Raw genomic sequence first — 18,155 nt, forward strand, 5'->3', positions numbered from 1 at the left:
AACTGGAATGCATACAGTAGAGATAAATGTCTCACTTTACTTCTGGAAATATTCATGACTTTTACATTTTATACTTTTAAAATTGTATGACTGTTTATTCAAATATATACAAATATACTGAAGCCTGCTTCAATACAATACAAACAAAACAATGAAAGTGGAAAAATAATTTTATTGTTCATTGCTGTTCATGGCACTCTACCATGGTGATTTTAATTTGTGATTATTATTCATTAAGAACAAGAAAGATTTCTGGTTCTTACTGATTTTTTTCATTCCATTTTACATGAATAAAGGGAACTGTATGTACCCTTAAAGCAGTAGCTCATGATTTCTGCACATTACAAACTAAGCTCAAATGCATAGGAACATCATCGGGAGATATTTATGATTATTTTTAAATAGTAACTTACACCCTGTCCATATACAAAGATCAATTATGCATATTAAAAAGTAATTAGCTCAAACTAAGACTTAAATTACACATAATGTGAATTAATCCAGAATATTTCTTGGTATTACAAAGTTTAGAAATGTGAGTATCTGTCTCATGGGTACTCTCTACTATGCAATCATTCTTTTGGCTAATATTGACAATTACATTTATAAGCTTTTCTCCAAAACGTGTCTGAATGGTCATAGACAAATATATACACTCTATGAGACAACAGTCTCCACATTGCATAGGCAGATAACTGGTCTATCTACTCTCTTCAGGCTTTCAGATTTCTAAAATTTTACTACCACTCTCACAAGTACTTTTTAATGAGTTTATTTTCTTTTTTCCTTTTTCAAATGTACCATGGGGGTGTTGGAACTTGACAAAAGAAGATGTCTTTTCGGGCAAGGTGAGTAGTCTACCTGCAAAGAGGCACATTTAAGAAATATTTTCTTAAGGGCTGGGCATAGAAGTTAGTTTCAAAGACATTCTATGACTGAGACAAAGTAAAGGGCTATATCCAGATAGAATATCTTACTCACTTATTAGAACATAAGAATGAGAATCTAACTTACATACAGTTAACTAGGATATAAAGGTAAGAAAATGACCCCAAAACAAAACAAAAACAAACAGACAAAATGGGGCTCCTGGGCGGCTCAGTCCTTAAGCTTTTGCTTTCGGCTCAGGTCATGATCTTGGAGTCCGCGGACTGTGCCCGCGTCGGGCTCCCTGCTCCGCGGGAAGCCGGCCTCTCCCTCCCCCGCTCCCCCCGCTTGTGTTCCCTCTCTCGCTCTCTCTGTCAAATAAATAAATCTTAAAAAAAAAAAAAAGCCAGAAGAGAGTATTTATGTGTGAACAGGTAAATCAGTTTAGATGGGGTTTTAATACACTCATGCACATTTTCACAAGACTGACCTTGTACATATGGATACTGAAAGGAACCAAATCTTTAGTCCTTTAAGCTAAATCATTATTCATTTATTCTACATATTTTGGTAATCTCTATTAGGTGTCCAACTCACTGTGGACACATAGATCAAAAATTGAAAGAAATAATATATTTGCTTCCAAAGGGCTCCCTAGTGAAGACACACACGTATATATTCTTATTAAAGGTGAAACAAACAAACAAAAAAGTATTATTCAACACCGAATCAACAAAAACAAGATATTGTACTTACCACATTTTGAGTGAGGAGAAAAGTAACCTGTTCTTCAAATAATATGTGTAAAAGCTATAGTGCAGGTAGCAGTGATTTATGTTTAATTCCAGACAGATGTAAATTTTTCATTGCTTTTATGACATGCTTTTGTATCATTTCTTGAAATACGACAGAAGTAAGTAAAATGATTATTTTTTTCCCTTTACTATAAGAAACGAATTAAGAAGGAAATGGGTGCCTGGATGGCTCAGTCAATTAAGCATCCGACTCTTGGTTTTGGCTCTGGTCATGATCTCATGGGTCATGAGTGGGCCCCACATAGAGCCCCAAGTCAGATTTCAAATTCAGCAGGGAGTCTTCTTGAGATTTGTCTCCTTCTGCCCCTCCCCTGCTCATGCACTTGCTCATGTGTGTACCTGTGCTCGCTCTCTCAAATAAATCTTTTTTTTTTAAGTGCTCTTTCTCTCTCTCAAATAACTTTTTTTTAAGGAAACTTAGAAAATTGGCTTTCAAAATTGTCCCTAACTTCCAGTTTCAGCCCTGAAGTGTAAAGAGTTTGGAAGTCAGCATTCCCATACCTACAACAAGAAAAAGCTAGACAAACAGAAAGTCCACAACTTTTCGAAGTCATTAAACTGAAGAAACAGATTAAATCACAACCAAAATCTGGAGAGACAAGCATATCCCAAAAGTCACAGCCTAGCTCTGCATACTTACAGGAGAATCCACTCGATCAAGAGTCTGGTAGGAACACTTAAATGCTAATTTTGATGAATTGGTGGAGGTTGTGGACTACCTTAAAAGTAAGAAATTCCTGGAATGCCTAGGTGGCTTAGTCAATTAAGTGTCTGCCTTAGGCTCAGGTCATAATCCCAGCATCAGGCTCCCCGTTCAGCAGGGAGTCTGCTTCTCCCTCTCTGCCCACCCCTACTCATGCTCTCTCTGCCAAGTTCTCTACCTCTCTCTCTCCCTCTCAAATAAATAAAATCTTAAAAAAAAAAAGGGGGGGGGAAGAAATTCCTGGGACCAGCAGCCTTAGACAGGTCCTCAGACTTTTGAAGGTTATAATGCCAGGAAACCCACCAGATTCTCACTGTGAAGATGTGAGGAAGGTTCACCTGTGGGTCTGGCAGGAGGAGACAGCATAATTACTGTGCAATACACCAGCAGCCTTCTCCCCAACAAATGCCTTCTCTCCAGGAGACCAGGCTTCCCCAGAGCCTTCTTATCCCAGTTTAGGAGAAGAGATTTTTCTCTCACTCCAGCCTGCTCTGGTATTACTGTCTCATCCCAGGTGGAAACAACAGGGGTGGGAGGAGGGAATAGAGATACAGGGCGGAAAAAAACAATACCAACAGAGAAACACTGTGGAGGTCACAGCCCTGAAATACGGCCCCACTAAAACACTAAGATTTAATCAAATGATTATAAAACACCTCAATCACTCACTCCTTACCAACACACCAACAGGGACCCAATATAACAGTGGACTGCATCTGAAGGATGTGCAAGATACTGATTCTTTCCAAGGAGGAGTACTTCGGGAAGCCCGGAATCAAGAGAGGAGATAAAAACAGACCACAGAGGGATCTGAGGCCTCTGGCTACAACCACCACGAGCTATGACAACCTATAGCTGTGACAAACATTAAAGAGAGGCTAATTCATAGCCAAATTAACATAAATCCCCACACTGAAGTCCTACTTAATTCAGTTCTTATCACTTAGTATAAAATATCTGATTTTTAGTGGGCAAAAGGGGGAATTAGAAGTCATGTCAAAAGTTGAAAGGATATGGATTATGAAAAGAAAAGGCAATAATCAGAATTGGACTCGGGTGTGTAGGAATTATCTGAGAGGGAATTTAAAATAACTATGATTAATACATTAAGGGTTCTAATCAAAAGAGCAGACAGCATGCAAGAATCAATGGGCAATATAAGCAGAAAGACGGAAGTTCTACAAGAGTCAAAAGGAAATGTGAGAAATCAACATTGCAACAGAAATGAGTAATGCCTTTGATGGGCTCATACAACGTAGCTAAAAAAAGAATCCATGGGCTTGATAATGAAGCAATATAAACGTCACAAAATAAAATGAAAAGAGATAAACTAAACAAACAAGACAAAAAATAACATCTAAGAACTGTGGGGCAATTTCCATAGACGCAACATAGGTATAATTGAAATGTCAGAAGGAAAAAAAAAGAGAATTAAGCAGAAGAAATATTTCAGGTAATAACAGGTGAATTTTCCAAAATGGATGATATACAAAAAGCCACAGTTCTAGGATGTCCAGGAAACATCAGACAGAATGATTACCAAAACAAATAAACAATCCTGAGCATAGTACATTCAAATTGCAGAATACCAAAGGGAAAGTCTTGAAATCCAGGGGATTAGGGGTGGGGAACACCTTACCGATAGGGGAACAAGAAGCAATTACAGAAAAGTTCCTAAAAACCATGCAAACAATAAGGGAGTGTAGGTAAATACTTAAAATGTTGAAAGAAAAAAAAATCTAGGAAAAGTAAATATTTTCTCAATTATCAAAAACTGTGGTAATTCACTGCCACTAAATCTAACCTGCAGGAAATGCTGAAAGAAGTTTTTCAGACAGATGAAAAAAAATATATAGGTCATACATTTAGATCTACATAAAGAACAGAAGAGTATCTAAGAATAAATAAATGAAACATTAAATCCTTAATTTAAAAAAATGATTATTTTAAGTGGTTACATTAAAAATATATTAGGCATTTATAGCATTCAGATAAATGAAATTAATGAGAGCAATATCACAAGGGGTTGTAGGTAGAAATTGGAAATAGTTATAATTCCCTATACTACATATGAAATGGTGTGGTATTTGAAAGTAAACTTACATAAGATAACAATGTATATTACAAATTCTAGGGCAAGCACTTTTTTCTTACTACAATGAATATTCTAATACAGGAGATAAAATCAAATTATATAAAATGCTTAACTAAAACCAGACAAGGCAAAAAATAAAGTGGGGGGAAGAAACTAAAAAAAAAAAAAAAAGAAAGAAAATCAATAAATATTAAATACTAACTAAAATTAGTAACTTAATACCAATCCAACTATAGCAATAATCATTTTAAGTGTGAATGTCCTGAATACCCCAAATAAAAGGGAGACTGTCAGAAAGTATGAAAAATCAAGAATAAACTATATGTTGTCTAAACAAAGCCCACTTTACATATAAAGACACATTTAGGTTAAAAGTAAAGAACCAACCCACCCACCCCCCCAAAAAAAAAACAAGAAAAAGAGACTCTTAAATACAGAGAACAAACTGGTGGTTGCCAGAGGGGAGGTGGGTGGGGGTAGAAGTGAAATAGATAGAAGGCATTAAGAGGTACAAATTTCCAGGTCTAAAATAAATAAGTCACAAAGATGAAAAGCACAGCATAGGGAATATAGTCAATAATATTATTATAATGTTGTATGGTGACTATACTTACTGTGGTGAGCACTGAGTAAAGTATGGAATTGTTGAATCAACATGTCATATAACTGAAACTAAGATAACATTGTCTGTTAATTATACTTCAATAAAATAAGTATCTCTGGGGAAAAAATCGCATCATCTCTAAGTCCCCTTTCAACTCAAACATCATAGAATCTATTCCAAACTCTTACATGGCAAAGGAGTCTTGCTTTCTAAGACTATCTGGTAGTGATCCTGAGACTCAGGCCCAAACTCACTGATTAGCTTAAATCCCATTTTTTAAAAAGATTTATTTATTTATTTTAGAGAGAAAGAGGGAGAGAGAAAGAAAGGGCATGAGTGGGGGTAGAGGCAAAGGGAGAGGGAATCTCAAGCAGACTCCCTGCTAAGGGTGGAGCCCAATGCAGGGTTTGATCCCAGGACCCTGAGACCATGACCTGAACCAAAATCAAGAGTCAGCCACTAAACTGACTGAGTCACCCAGGTGCCCCCCCCACACTTTTCTAAAACCTCTTTTGAAACATTAAAGCCCACATATACGTTTAAATAACTGTCAAATTTGCTCTCCTTACAGAGGGCTTTTTATTATTTTTCATTAAAATAAAAATCCCTCTGGTTGACTTTCTAAATGTTTTCACTAGACCTTCAAAAACAAAAAGAGTAAAGAATAAATAAAGATATACCATGCTAACACTTAACAGAGGAAAGCTGGAGTAACTATATTATCTTCACACAAAGCATTTTTCAAAAAAAATGATAATGGTCAGGGATAAAGAAGGGCATTACAGAATGATAAAAGATGTCAATTCTCAAAGAAAATACATTCTTTTTTTTTTTTAAGATTGTTTGTTTATTTGACAGAGAGAGACATAGCGAGAGAGGGAACACAAGCTGGGGGAGTGGCAGAGGGAGAAGCAGGCTCCCTGCTGAGCACGGAGCCCGATGTGGGGCTCGATCCCAGGACCCCGGGACCATGACCTGAGCCGAAGGCAGACGCTTAACGACTGAGCCACCCAGGCACCACTGAAAATACAACATTCTTATACACGGATGTAGATAACAACCAGAAGGTCAACATATATCAGGCAAAAACTAAGAGAACATCAAAGATAAATAGATAACTCCACTATTATTGTCAGAGACTTTAACGACCCTCTGTTAGTAATCCAGCAGGCAGAAAATCAGTAAAGACATAGCTGAATTGACTAGCACTATCAATCAACTTCACTGAACTGACATTTGTGGAATACACCACCGAACAATGGCAGAATACACATCCATTTCAAGCTCACATGGACATTCGAGAGAGACCCTATTCTGGGCCATAAAACACAGCTTTAAAAACCTGAATAACAGAAATTATACAAAGTGTGACTTCAGATCAAATGAAATTAAAGCAGAACTCAATAAAAGAAAAACAGCAGAAAAATCCCTAAATATTGTAAATTAAAGATCACATACCTAAATGATACATAATCTAATGAAGTTTTTTAAAAAGTTAAAATGTTTTCAACTAAAACCCAAAATATATATATATTTTAGATATATATATATAAAGAACTTACAAAATATATAAAGAACTTACAAAATATATAAAGAACTTACAAAACTCAACACCCAAAAATGAATAATCCAATTAAAAAATGGGCAGAAGACATGAATAGACATTTTTCCAAAGAAGACAACCAGATGGCCAACAGACACATGAGAAGATGCTCAACATCACTCATCATCAAGGAAATGTAAATCAAAACTACAAGGAGATACCACCTCACCCCTGTCAGAACAGCTAAAATCAACAACACAAGAAACAACAGGTGTAGGTGAGGATGCGCAGAAAGGGGAACCCTCTTGCACTGTTCATGGGAATGCAAACTGATACAGCCATTGTGGAAAACAGTATGGCGGTCCCTCAAAAAGTTAAAAATAGAGCTACCCAATATATCTGGAGTATGTTCTTATTCATTATACTATCCTAGCTCTCTCTCCATTTATTTTTATCATAGCATCTATATAGTTTTATGGCATCTGTTTTTTTCCCATGGCTGTCTTAATGACTAGACTATGAGTTGAGTAAAAGATAATCTTTGTTAATTAATGAAAGATGAATGAATACAGGTAAAACTTTGGCATAACGATATCTGTCCTTGGTTTCTTGGGAGTTTGAATTACTACATGAGCTATCAGAGACTAATTCAAATCTGCCTAAAATATGATAGGATGATTTTGTGTAATGTAGCCTGCAGTTACTTTAATGGTATACTAAAGGATTTTTCAATCAAATCAAGGTTTTGCTGAGCATTTGTTATGTAGCTAACATTGCACCAGGCACAGAGGGACACATTTGGTGATGACTCCATTGTGGTCCAATCGCTAAGTTATAGAAATAAACTCCACTAAAATTTGCTCTAAGTTGTATGCCACTGACTATAAGTACAGGAAAAGGCAGAGAAACAGTATATTTACACATGATGAGTTTGTCCCCGGGAAACATTCTCTCATGGTATTCTTTGAGGGACAGACTTTCACCTATGATAGAATTCATGGAATAGCCTATCCTTTCTAGGAGAACACCTATGCCATTGCTAATCAATCTCATAAATGAGTGGAGTTGTTTTGTGATTTAGTACTTCAGTCTGAAAAACATTTCAGCGAATGGTAATGAAGGGCCTTCTACTGGCCAGGGATTTGGGAGGTGATGGAAAAACAGAGAGGCGCAAAGGGGTATTCCTTAAATTCAGAATGCTGATGGTCCGCCAATGAATATAGAACCAAATAAGTAAAACAGAGTGCTGAAATTATTAAACATATCATATTAGAGACAGATAGGAGGTATGGATTGAAAAGCAGATTTGCCTTGAAGGTTAAATGAGGGTCTCTCATTTGAAAATCCCTCTTCTAAAGTTCAGCATATTCTCCTCCAGGAACATGGGATAAAGCACTGCATGATCCACTGACCGACATTTTTGGGGCTCCTCTAGCCCAGTGATCACATGCTAAGCTGGTGGTTCACAACTAAGCAGTCTGGAGACAGTTTTTAATATAGTGACTGGGGGCAGTGGATGGAATTGGCATCTGGAGGTACAGGCCAGTGATCTGCCATACATTCCACAATACAAAGGACGGCCTCCTGCAACAAAGAATTATTGGATTCCCAATATCAGTAGTGCTCTGGTACAGGAACCGTGGGTGGGCCGTCAGCGGGCTGTCAGCATATCCTCATCACCCAGAATCGATCTTTGATCCTGATAAAAAGAATGTGAACAAATTCCGCTCAGCTCCTCAGAGAAGGAGAGGAAGGTAGGGTAAGTTAACAACCATCAATGGAGAGGACCCAGCCAAACAAGGAGCATCAAGCTCCTTGATGCAGCTGTCCTACCCTACCCCCAAAAAATGTGACTCTAAATGTATTTTCTACCCAACTTATATTTATTTAAATCGATCTCTCTGATCGCACCTGTCCCTGTTGACTTGATCTTCCATGCAACTCCACTACTCTACACCCTTCCTTCATTCCTTGTACTGACTCTGATGCTCCAAACCCAATAAAATATATTCCAAAAATTTACATTTAGAAAGGGTAATTATTTTAGAGAAGGTAATTGATTTCTAGATAAGTTCTCCTAACTCTCATTTGAAACATTAGTCACTCTTACATATTTATTCGATTTAATAATCCATTTCATTGAATATATAATTTTGTTGAACCAGAAATTCCTCTTTTACTTTGGGTTAATGCCAAAGTATCAACCAACATTTGAACCTCCAAAGCAGTTGAAAGTTATCTGTTGTTGAGTAATTACTACTCCTTGAGCTGTATTAGCAAACCTTTCTTTTTATTTCTATGTTCATTTTCAAAATTTATTAGGCGTTTGGATTTTTAAAGAATTGAGCAGGCCTATAATCCAAGATTTTACAGGGATTTATAACTCTGTATTTCATTAAATATATGTCTGGAACTAGTGCTTTAATAGGAAAAAAATGGGCTTTAGAATTCTGAGATGTAGTAATACATTTGATGGCCAAAATAAAGTAGGAAAGAAAGATGAATGGAAATTCTATAACATATCAAAAATGCACTTGAAAACACAAAACAATAGAAATAGATTTCTTTAGCACCAAGGAATTATTGTGTTTGTTAGTCTCAATTCCTTGGGAAATTTATCTTTAGGAGATAAATCACATCACTTCTAATAAGGAGAAAGACATATAATACGAACAAAATTGAAAAAGAAGGAAGAAGGGAAAATAAGTAGTGATGAAAATGAGAAATGGAACAAATTAAGAGGGCTGAGAAGGTGAGGGAGGTGCAGGGGCAGCAGAGGGACCCCCGGAAACCCAACTGGCCTGCTATTTTCAAAATTAACAAAAGTAGGCTTAGTGTACTATCTGAGATTTATTAAATCTGTTGAGAATAAGTTTTGTCTTTTCCTAAAGAATTGAAAAGGCATTTGAACCTATAATATAATACAGATTAAGAATTAATGTTACATATTTTGTTGTCTAGGAACATTACACTTAACATCTCTCATTAAGAAGACAGCATTGGGTCATTTGAGTACAGATTGGAATAACAGTTATGTTTTTACATCTAAATCTATTTCAGATTAAGTACCCATGACTCTATATTATCATTTGGGCCTCATCCTGTGTTTTTCCTCAATATGTACATTTAAAGAGAAATTTTCCCATTGACAAGTGAGTGTTGTCTGTACTTACACTCTTCTTTTTTAAAGATTTATTTATTTATTTATTTATTTATTTATTTATTTATTTATTTTAGAGAGAGAATGTATGAGCGGTGGGGAGGGGCAGATGGAAAGGGAGAGGGAGAATCTCAAGTAGACTCCCCACTGAGTGCTCAATCCCAGGACCCTGAGATCATGAGCTGAGCCAAAATCAAGAGTCGGATGTTCAACCGACTGAGCCACCAGGGCGCCCCTGTACGTACATTCTTATTGGAAACCTTTATATTGTCAAGGGAAGCGTTTTGAAATCTATAAACCTATACCATCAAAACATTACTTTGAAGTTACTAATACACTTGATGCAATTCATAGAAATGATTGCCCTTAAAAGTTATCTTCCACAGTAAGTGCTTTCTATGGAAAAAGATTTAAAAACTCAATTTCTTTTTTAATATAGAACACTATTTGAAAATAACTGTTTATCATATAATCACCAAATATTCAACCAAAAGACAAACAAACAAAACCAAAAATATTCTCTCCAGTTTTCACCTTGTTAGGCTTTGAAAGTAAGTGTTATCTCAGGAAAACCTTCCCAGATTAAATTTGGTGTTGCTCTTGCTTTTATTGTTTTAAGTGATTCTCATAGGTTTAGTTAAATATTTACTGCATGTTTATTTACCTAATGTCTGTATGCCCTTACCACACAATGCTTCCAGAGGGCAAAGTGTGTGTCACTTTTATGTCCAGTGACTGACATATCATAACGGCTGACGTATTTGTGAATGGAATAGGCAGGTTTAGCAGGAACTCTGAGAAGATGGAGAGCCTGGGCTGTGTCACACAGCCTGCTATCCCCTGGCCGTGGTGACCCATGAATTACATTTTGTCCTGAAACATCTTCAACGTTCCCACTTTCTCTTTTACTGGAAGATACCACAATAAATTTAGGACAGGCATATTTATCACCCATATCTTCAGTCTCTCTCTGGCGGCTAATGAGGAAGCATTCCATGCAAATATAAAGTGACGATGTGTTTATGGTCAAACCTCCTTTGATTAAAATTAATAAAAAGAGAAGCCTGGCTATGAAGTAGGATTCTCCCCAGCTTTTGTATTTCTTTTCTAAATGTATCTCCCCAGTGTTCAGCAGGCTTTATCTTGCTAAATGTCAGAAGATTATGCTAATTAATAAACAAGTGAAGACAGCAGAAGGGATGAACAGAACATTAATTTATCCTGCTTAAGGCTTTAAATAAAATCTTCTCAGACCATGAGGGGAAAAAAAAGAACCTGGACAGCTTTTTAATAACACACAGCTATTAGTGAATATTTTCTTACGAATTATCTTTACCGAACTCCCTGAGAAGAGCCATCTGAAATGTAGTACTTTTCCAAAAAAGCCACAAGAAATTGCCATGCCCAGTTCTGCAGAACAAGAACATTTTATGCTTTATTTTATTTCACCTTGTTTTAAGCTCGGTGGGTTAGAATTTGTTAGCTCATTGGATTGTAAAATATACCTCTGTAGCAAACTATTACTGAAGTGCTTTGTCACTGAAGCACAGAAGTTGGCATCCTGTAGGATTACCCTGCTAGTGATTTCGTATGCAGGGCCCACCGGAGCTGTGTCTATTTGTTCTGCTGACAAGCCACAGAGTCTAAGCTTTTAAAAGAATTGAGTTACGTTTAACAACATCCCTGCATTTTTCCTAAAAAGAAATGAAATATTTAGAGAAGGTCGACAGTTTTAGGAAGCAGAAAAGAACTGTCACCGGAGGCCACTGTGCTTTCCGCAGCGTGAGGTGCCCAGCTGAGGTGATACACTGCTTATCTAAGGGACCTTCTGCAGACATGTTGTGGATTTGATAAAATGTATAAAATCTATACTGTTCACTTGTCAGAGGAAAAAGGCCTTTTGCTTCCTCATAGAAACCTGCGGGAGAATACAGATTCTTGCAGAGGTGATGGCTATCAGTGCCACGTCGCAATAAAAAGAATAGGGCAAACCGTGGGTAGCTTCTGGATACTCAAGACACCCTGACAAGCAGAGGGATACAGGGGTATGAGCAAGAGGCCACACAGGGACGAACCAAGAGATGAAAAGTCAGGGAACTGTCCCAGGAGAGAAAGAGAAAAACAAGGTTCACCATAGCTCGAAAGAAAGGTTGAATGGACACCTAATCTTCAAGGAGAGGAAATATGGCCTATGCAAAATGAGCAGTGGCCTTTTCTGTTAACTGAGGAAGTGAGTTAGCATTTTAGCAAGAAGGATTCAGGTTAAGCCTTGAAAAGCAACTTGTGCTGCCCAGTGGGAATCCATGTTATCAAGAAAAACTTCAAATCTTCCTTGTCAAGATAATTATTAGTCTGAAATCTGTGCATTTGTGAGCTCCACCCAAAACTACAGATTTCTTTTCAAGTGACTTCCAAGTTGTGAGCTCTGTGTCCTAGATTCCAAGAGGAGAGGGTTTATGAATAAGGTCAAGCCTAGAGGCCATAATTTTCTATGTTTCCAAACAATTCCCTAAACTGCAACTTCATGGAGTCAGAAATCCCAATAAGGAGTCATGATACTGGAATCACTTGATAGGAGATATCAAAGTTCTCAGAATAAAATAGGCGCATATGTATTTTAATATTTTTTAGTGCCAATCCCAAATTAATTTAATTACATTCAATGCTTATTTATGAAGAGCTCATTTCAAATTCTTGGTAAGGCTTCCAACAATATGCTACTAGTGGTTAAGTTTTGGGGAAATCAAAAATTGTATGTGGACTTTCAACTCTGCAGGGTTCCGGTTAACCCTAACCCTTGCACTGTTTGAAGGTCAACTGTACTCAAAATACCCAAAAGATGTTTTTGGTTTTTTTTTAAAGATTTATTTATTTGACAGAGAGAGAGATAGCGAGAGAAGGAACACAAGCAGGGGGAGTGGGAGAGGGAAAAGCAGGCTTCCCGCCGAGCAGGGAGCCCGATGTGGGGCTCGATCCCAGGACCCTGGGGCCATGACCTGAGCCGAAGGCAGACGCTTAATGACTGAGCCACCCAGGTGCCCCAAGATCTGTTTTTTTGAAATGCTTAATCAAATAGAAAAATCCCCCGACAGTACAAATTCAAAACTAGAGAATTCATAACTTAACAATACTTCAATAGAAACAAGACATTTCCAATAGAGTAGTGATTTTTAAAAAATAAGGAAAAATGTGATAAATTGAAAATCATACTCAAATAACTTATATACTTAATATACCCAGTTGACCACACTGACACCTTCCCTGATAATAACCAAAAAATAAAATCAACAGGGCGCCTGGGTGGCTCAGATGGTTAAGCGTCTGCCTTCGGCTCAGGTCATGATCCCAGGGTCCTGGGATTGAGTCCCGCATCGGGCTCCCTGCTCCTTGGGAGCCTGCTTCTCCCTCTGCTTCTCCCTCTCTCTCTCTCCCTCTCTCTCTCTCCTCCTCTGTCTCTCATGAATAAAAAAAAAAAAAAACTTTACAAAAATAAAATAAAATCAACAAATAAGCACATTTCTTTCATCCATGCACGACATAGTAGGGAAAAAAGCAATTACTCTGGAGAGAAAATTAGCAATAACTATATCATTGCCTTGATGCGAGAAATCCTTTTGGATACTTAGGCCCTGAGCAGAGCGGAAAAACAAAAATTGATTTTTTTTCCTGAGATTTTTGCAAACACACCCCAGTCCTGAGATAGGTTTATCACCCAACACTACTTGGGTAACCCAAAGAGCTGCAAGATGCTAATTTACTTGAAAATTCTAACTCATGGATCTATAGTGATTGTGGAAACCTGTAGAAGAAAAGAGAAATATTTTTCAGGAGGAATTTTCATCTGAGGTCAAATAATTCAAGTAATTTCCATATATAAATATCCACAAAAATGCACATTTCACATTAAAATAGAAAATATACAAAGTAATATTATCATTAGTAGATACAAAAGTTAATACAAGGGGGGCCTGGGTGGCTCAATCGGGTCCAACTCTTGATTTCGGCTCAGGTCATGATCTCAGACTCCTGAGATGGAGCCCTACATAGCACCCCAAGCTCAGTGGGAAGTCTGCTTTTCCCTCTCTCTCTGTCCCTCCCCCTAGCTCACGGGGGCATGCTCGTACTCTCTCTCTCTCTCTCTCTCTCTCAAATAAATACATTTTTAAAAAGTTAATACAAGAATAAGCCTAAAAATCATTAAATAATGGTATGAGAAAAATAGAATTTCAGATATTTTAATAGGTTCTTAGAAATAAAGCAACGGCATACAAATTTGAACAAGGAAGATTTCAAATTCTTTCAAATAAATAATGGCTGGGGATGAGTGTGCTTCTGTATGCCACTATTTGCTCGTTGTTTGGGGAAAGAAAAGGGACAGAAAAATGGGGACTGACGAATCACTGCGACGGTAAATTTTATGGGTCAACTTGGCTAGTCCTAGCCCATGGTACCCACACGTTTGGTCAAACACCAGTCTAGATGCTGCTGTGAAGGTATTTTTTACATGAGCTTAACACGTAGTCTGATTATCCTCCATATGTACCTGGGCCTCATCCAACCCTTTAAAGGCCATAGAGAAAAAGACTGAAGGACCCCAAGCAAGAGAGCGTTCTGTCTCCACCATGCTTCCAAATTCCAGCAATGGCATCAACCCTTCCCTGAGTTTCTGGCCTGTCTGACCTGTAAATTCTGGATCTATCATTTCCCCAAAATCATATAAACTAATTCTTTAAAATAAATCTCTCCCTCCCCCACTCCCTGGCTTCTCCCTCTCCACCTCCCCTGCCTCTCCCTCACCGCCTCCCCCTCCCTCCATGCCAACAGAGGGACCACCCTGAAAGCTCAAATGCTACCTCTAATACGACTAGTAGAGAAGACCCTCCTCCTAGTCGCATTACCTTGAAAAACTAAAAATCCAGAGAAGTTCAGCTTATAAGCCTATTTTCTACTCATCTAGAAAATATCAAAAAATCAGCATCTTAAAGGCAGAAAGGACGAAACAAAAATTGACTCCCTGAACTTAACTTGAAGTAAACAGGAGAGCAGGTAAGATCATAAAACAAAGAATAACCATACAACAGCTCAAACAATAATGAGAACAACACAACTGTCTGATATAAATGTACACTTAGAACCGAGAGGCTGTTGTAAAGAGACATGATGGTTCCTAAAGAGGAGTGCCGCCCTGCAAATGACTTAGGGAGTATTAGCTGAACGAAGGGGTGGCTCCGTGGGTGTGGGTGCGTGGGTGGGGGTAGGGAATGTGCGCGGGGTGGGGGTGGGGAATGTGCGCGGGGTGGGGGTGGGGAATGTGCGCGGGGTGGGGGTGGGGAATGTGCGTGGGTGGGGGTGGGGAATGTGCGCGGGGCAGGTGGAGGTATGGGTGTGTGGGGGGGTGGGTGTGTGTGGGTGTGAAAGGCAGAGATAAAGAAAGAAAGAGACAGTGAACAAGAGACAGAGAGATATGACAAATCAAGGGAAAGCCGCTGAAAGCAGATACTCTGGAGCATCAACTGTATTAACTATTATGCCCAAACCAAAGTAAAAAGATGAGATAAGAATTTTAGTAAAATAATAATACTTTGAGAAGGCTTAACTAGAGATCTGATGTTGCAATTACTTCATAGCTAAAATTCTTACTGAATTTGAAATGCACTTTTTTTGTTGGTGTTATTGCTGCCCTGATTTCAGTGAGTTTCAGGGAATAGAACAGAATTGAATGCCTTTACTCTGCCATCACTTGATTAGTAATTACTGACTTAAGATTCCACTCCTTTAATATATTAACATTATATAAATATTGATCTTACTCTATTCCATCAATCTTTCTTTGTGTATCAATATTATCATTTTAAAATATACGATGCATTGTTTCACTTTTGCAGTTTATCTTATTCTTATTTTTTTGCAAAAATTCTCTAATTATTCTCATACTTTCCCCCAAAGATGAATTTTAGAATTCTTTTCACTACTCCACAAAACAGCCCCGCCTGCTGGGACATTGGTTCATAGTGACTGAATTGTTGGGCATATCTCTTTCTCTTTTGGGTATGCCTAGTAATTTCCATCGCTGGCTCAATTTCAATGAAGATAATTCTGAATTTTTTATTATACTTTTCAGGTTCACTTGAAGTAATCGGCCTTTGTCCTTTAAATGTTTTTTTTTTAAAAGGCCACCCATTAATTCATGTGTTAATAAGTGTCACGTGTTTGGCCTCTAGGGTGCCCTGTAGCTTTCCGTCTTGCTTCTTTCCAATTGAAGTACTCTTTGCTCTCTGACTCCATAATTCTGTGGTCAGCCTCTGTGTTTTGCAGTCTGCCATAGGCTTTTGTTGCGAAAATGTTACTATAATTTGCTCCTTTGGATGAAACTAACTTTCTTGTTGATGATGTTTGAGCTGAAAATGGTTTCCTTTGCTATGCCCAAATAGAAATGTTTTTTCCTTCATGTATGGTATCATTGAGCATCTCCTCTGACTGCAAGAGTTCAGGGATTTGCTTTATCATTTATCATTTCATACTCAACACTGAGAATCAGATTTATTTCCAATGACATTGACAGTAAAGGAAGGGTAGTAAGGCAATGCAGTTTTAGGATCATACTCCTCTGAACTTGGCTTTGGACAATTTCCTGTTGATGTATATAGTTGGGTATTAGTGTATGTTATGTTCATGTTATGTTTACTCATTCTCTTATTCTTTTAACAAGCTTTCATTAATTAGCTATAATCTTCCAGGTGTTACATTATTGCAAAAGATGGAAACATTTAGAAACCATGGTTCTTATTCTGAAACAGCTCATAGTCTATTATACTAATAGACAAATAAACCAGAATTTTAGAGCATTGGGTAAGCATTATGGATAAGCACTATGAAAGCAGGAAACATGGGAAATGGTTGCATGGGGAAAGAACCAAACTCTGATTAGTGCACGATGAGGGGAAGCACCCTTGTGAACGCTGTGACTGAATCAAACCTTGCAGGATGAGAAATTAGCCAGCCAGTGCATGGGTAAAGAGCATTCCTACAGTGAAGAGCACATGCATATGGAAACAATTGGGAGAAAGCAGAGTCCATTCAGATTTTTAGTGCATTTCTGTAAGGCTGATGTATATGGTATAAGGGAAATGTAGTAAGAACCGTGGCTGGCAAAGAATACAGATGATAGAGTTACAAGCAAAACAGTTTACAAAATAAACTATACAACGTTTATGTAAAGGTTGCCATAAAGGACAAACAAGTGAAATACTTTTTACATTACAGTGGTTGGAATAAAAATTGGGATTGAATGGGTTCTAGAAAGCAGAATACTCAAATATGTGGGTACTAATCTGCAGAAACAGTGTGAACTTCAGAGAGCCAGTCAGGAGCAATATGCAGAAAGGAAGATGAGGGGGGCTGCCCCAGAAAAGAAGATGTCTGTTCTGCCAATAGAAAAATGTTGAAGTGAAAGCCAAAAAGCACAAACAGAAAACACCTGGAAATGCAGATGGTGGAAGACCAGGGAGACACCTCAGCCTCCTTACAAGTAAAGGGCCCCAGTGGATCCTACTGTTGACACTGAAGAAGTTATTCATGAAGAGAATTAAAGTAAAGATTCTTAAAGAACTAAAACCGTGGTTTGTTGAGGATTAGAACTTAACTACCAGGCAGCAGCAGCAGGTCTTTTGTCTTCCTGCCAAGAAGAATGTGGACTCCATTATATGCACAATACAAGAAATCTCAGGAAAACACAGATAATAAGGAGTATGCAGTTAATGAGGCTGTGGCAGGGATAAAGGAATACTTCAAAGTACTTTTGGGCACTCAGCTACTCTACAAATCTGAGAGACCCCAGGACACGGAGATCCTCGGAGATCATCTGGATGCACCCATGACCAGTTGTATTGGGCACCACATCTACTGAGATTATTTTTACGAACTGGAGCGACGTTGGCCTACACAACTCTGGATGAGAAGAACCTCATGTTATTACTGAATTATCTTCATGATTTTCTAAAATACCTGGCAAAGAATTGTGCAACCTTGTTTAGAGCCAGCGATTACAAAGTGGCACCACTGGAAGGCTGTGCAAGGTGAGGCCCTGACACTTTGTTCGGATCTCTGGAAACACATTTTTGTTTTTAGTCCTTCTCTTGCACAAATGATGTACTTTGAACATGTTAGTGTATAACGACTGATATTTGTTTTATGCTTGATTTTAAACAGAGAAAATAAAAAGGATTACAGCTCCAAAAACAAAACAAAACAAACTATACATGATTCCCTGACTCCAGAAGAATTGAAAGCACTTGTGTCATTTATGATGTATCGACACTTAAATAATCTTGGGAAGATTATCTATAAAAGAGTTTTCAAAACCTCCTGA

The 18,155-nt window shown here is 37.8% G+C and overlaps 1 pseudogene; it reads left to right on the plus strand.

Annotated features, from left to right (window-relative positions):
• Window positions 1-11,642: 11,642 nt before the first annotated feature.
• Window positions 11,643-17,866, plus strand: LOC114205869 (mortality factor 4-like protein 1 pseudogene; annotated as a pseudogene).
• Window positions 17,867-18,155: the final 289 nt, after the last annotated feature.

Source organism: Eumetopias jubatus, unplaced genomic scaffold, assembly GCF_037043125.1.
Source record: "Eumetopias jubatus isolate StellerSeaLion01/CBP00866 unplaced genomic scaffold, mEumJub1_p1.0 scaffold_9, whole genome shotgun sequence".
Taxonomy (NCBI): Eukaryota; Metazoa; Chordata; class Mammalia; order Carnivora; family Otariidae; genus Eumetopias; species Eumetopias jubatus.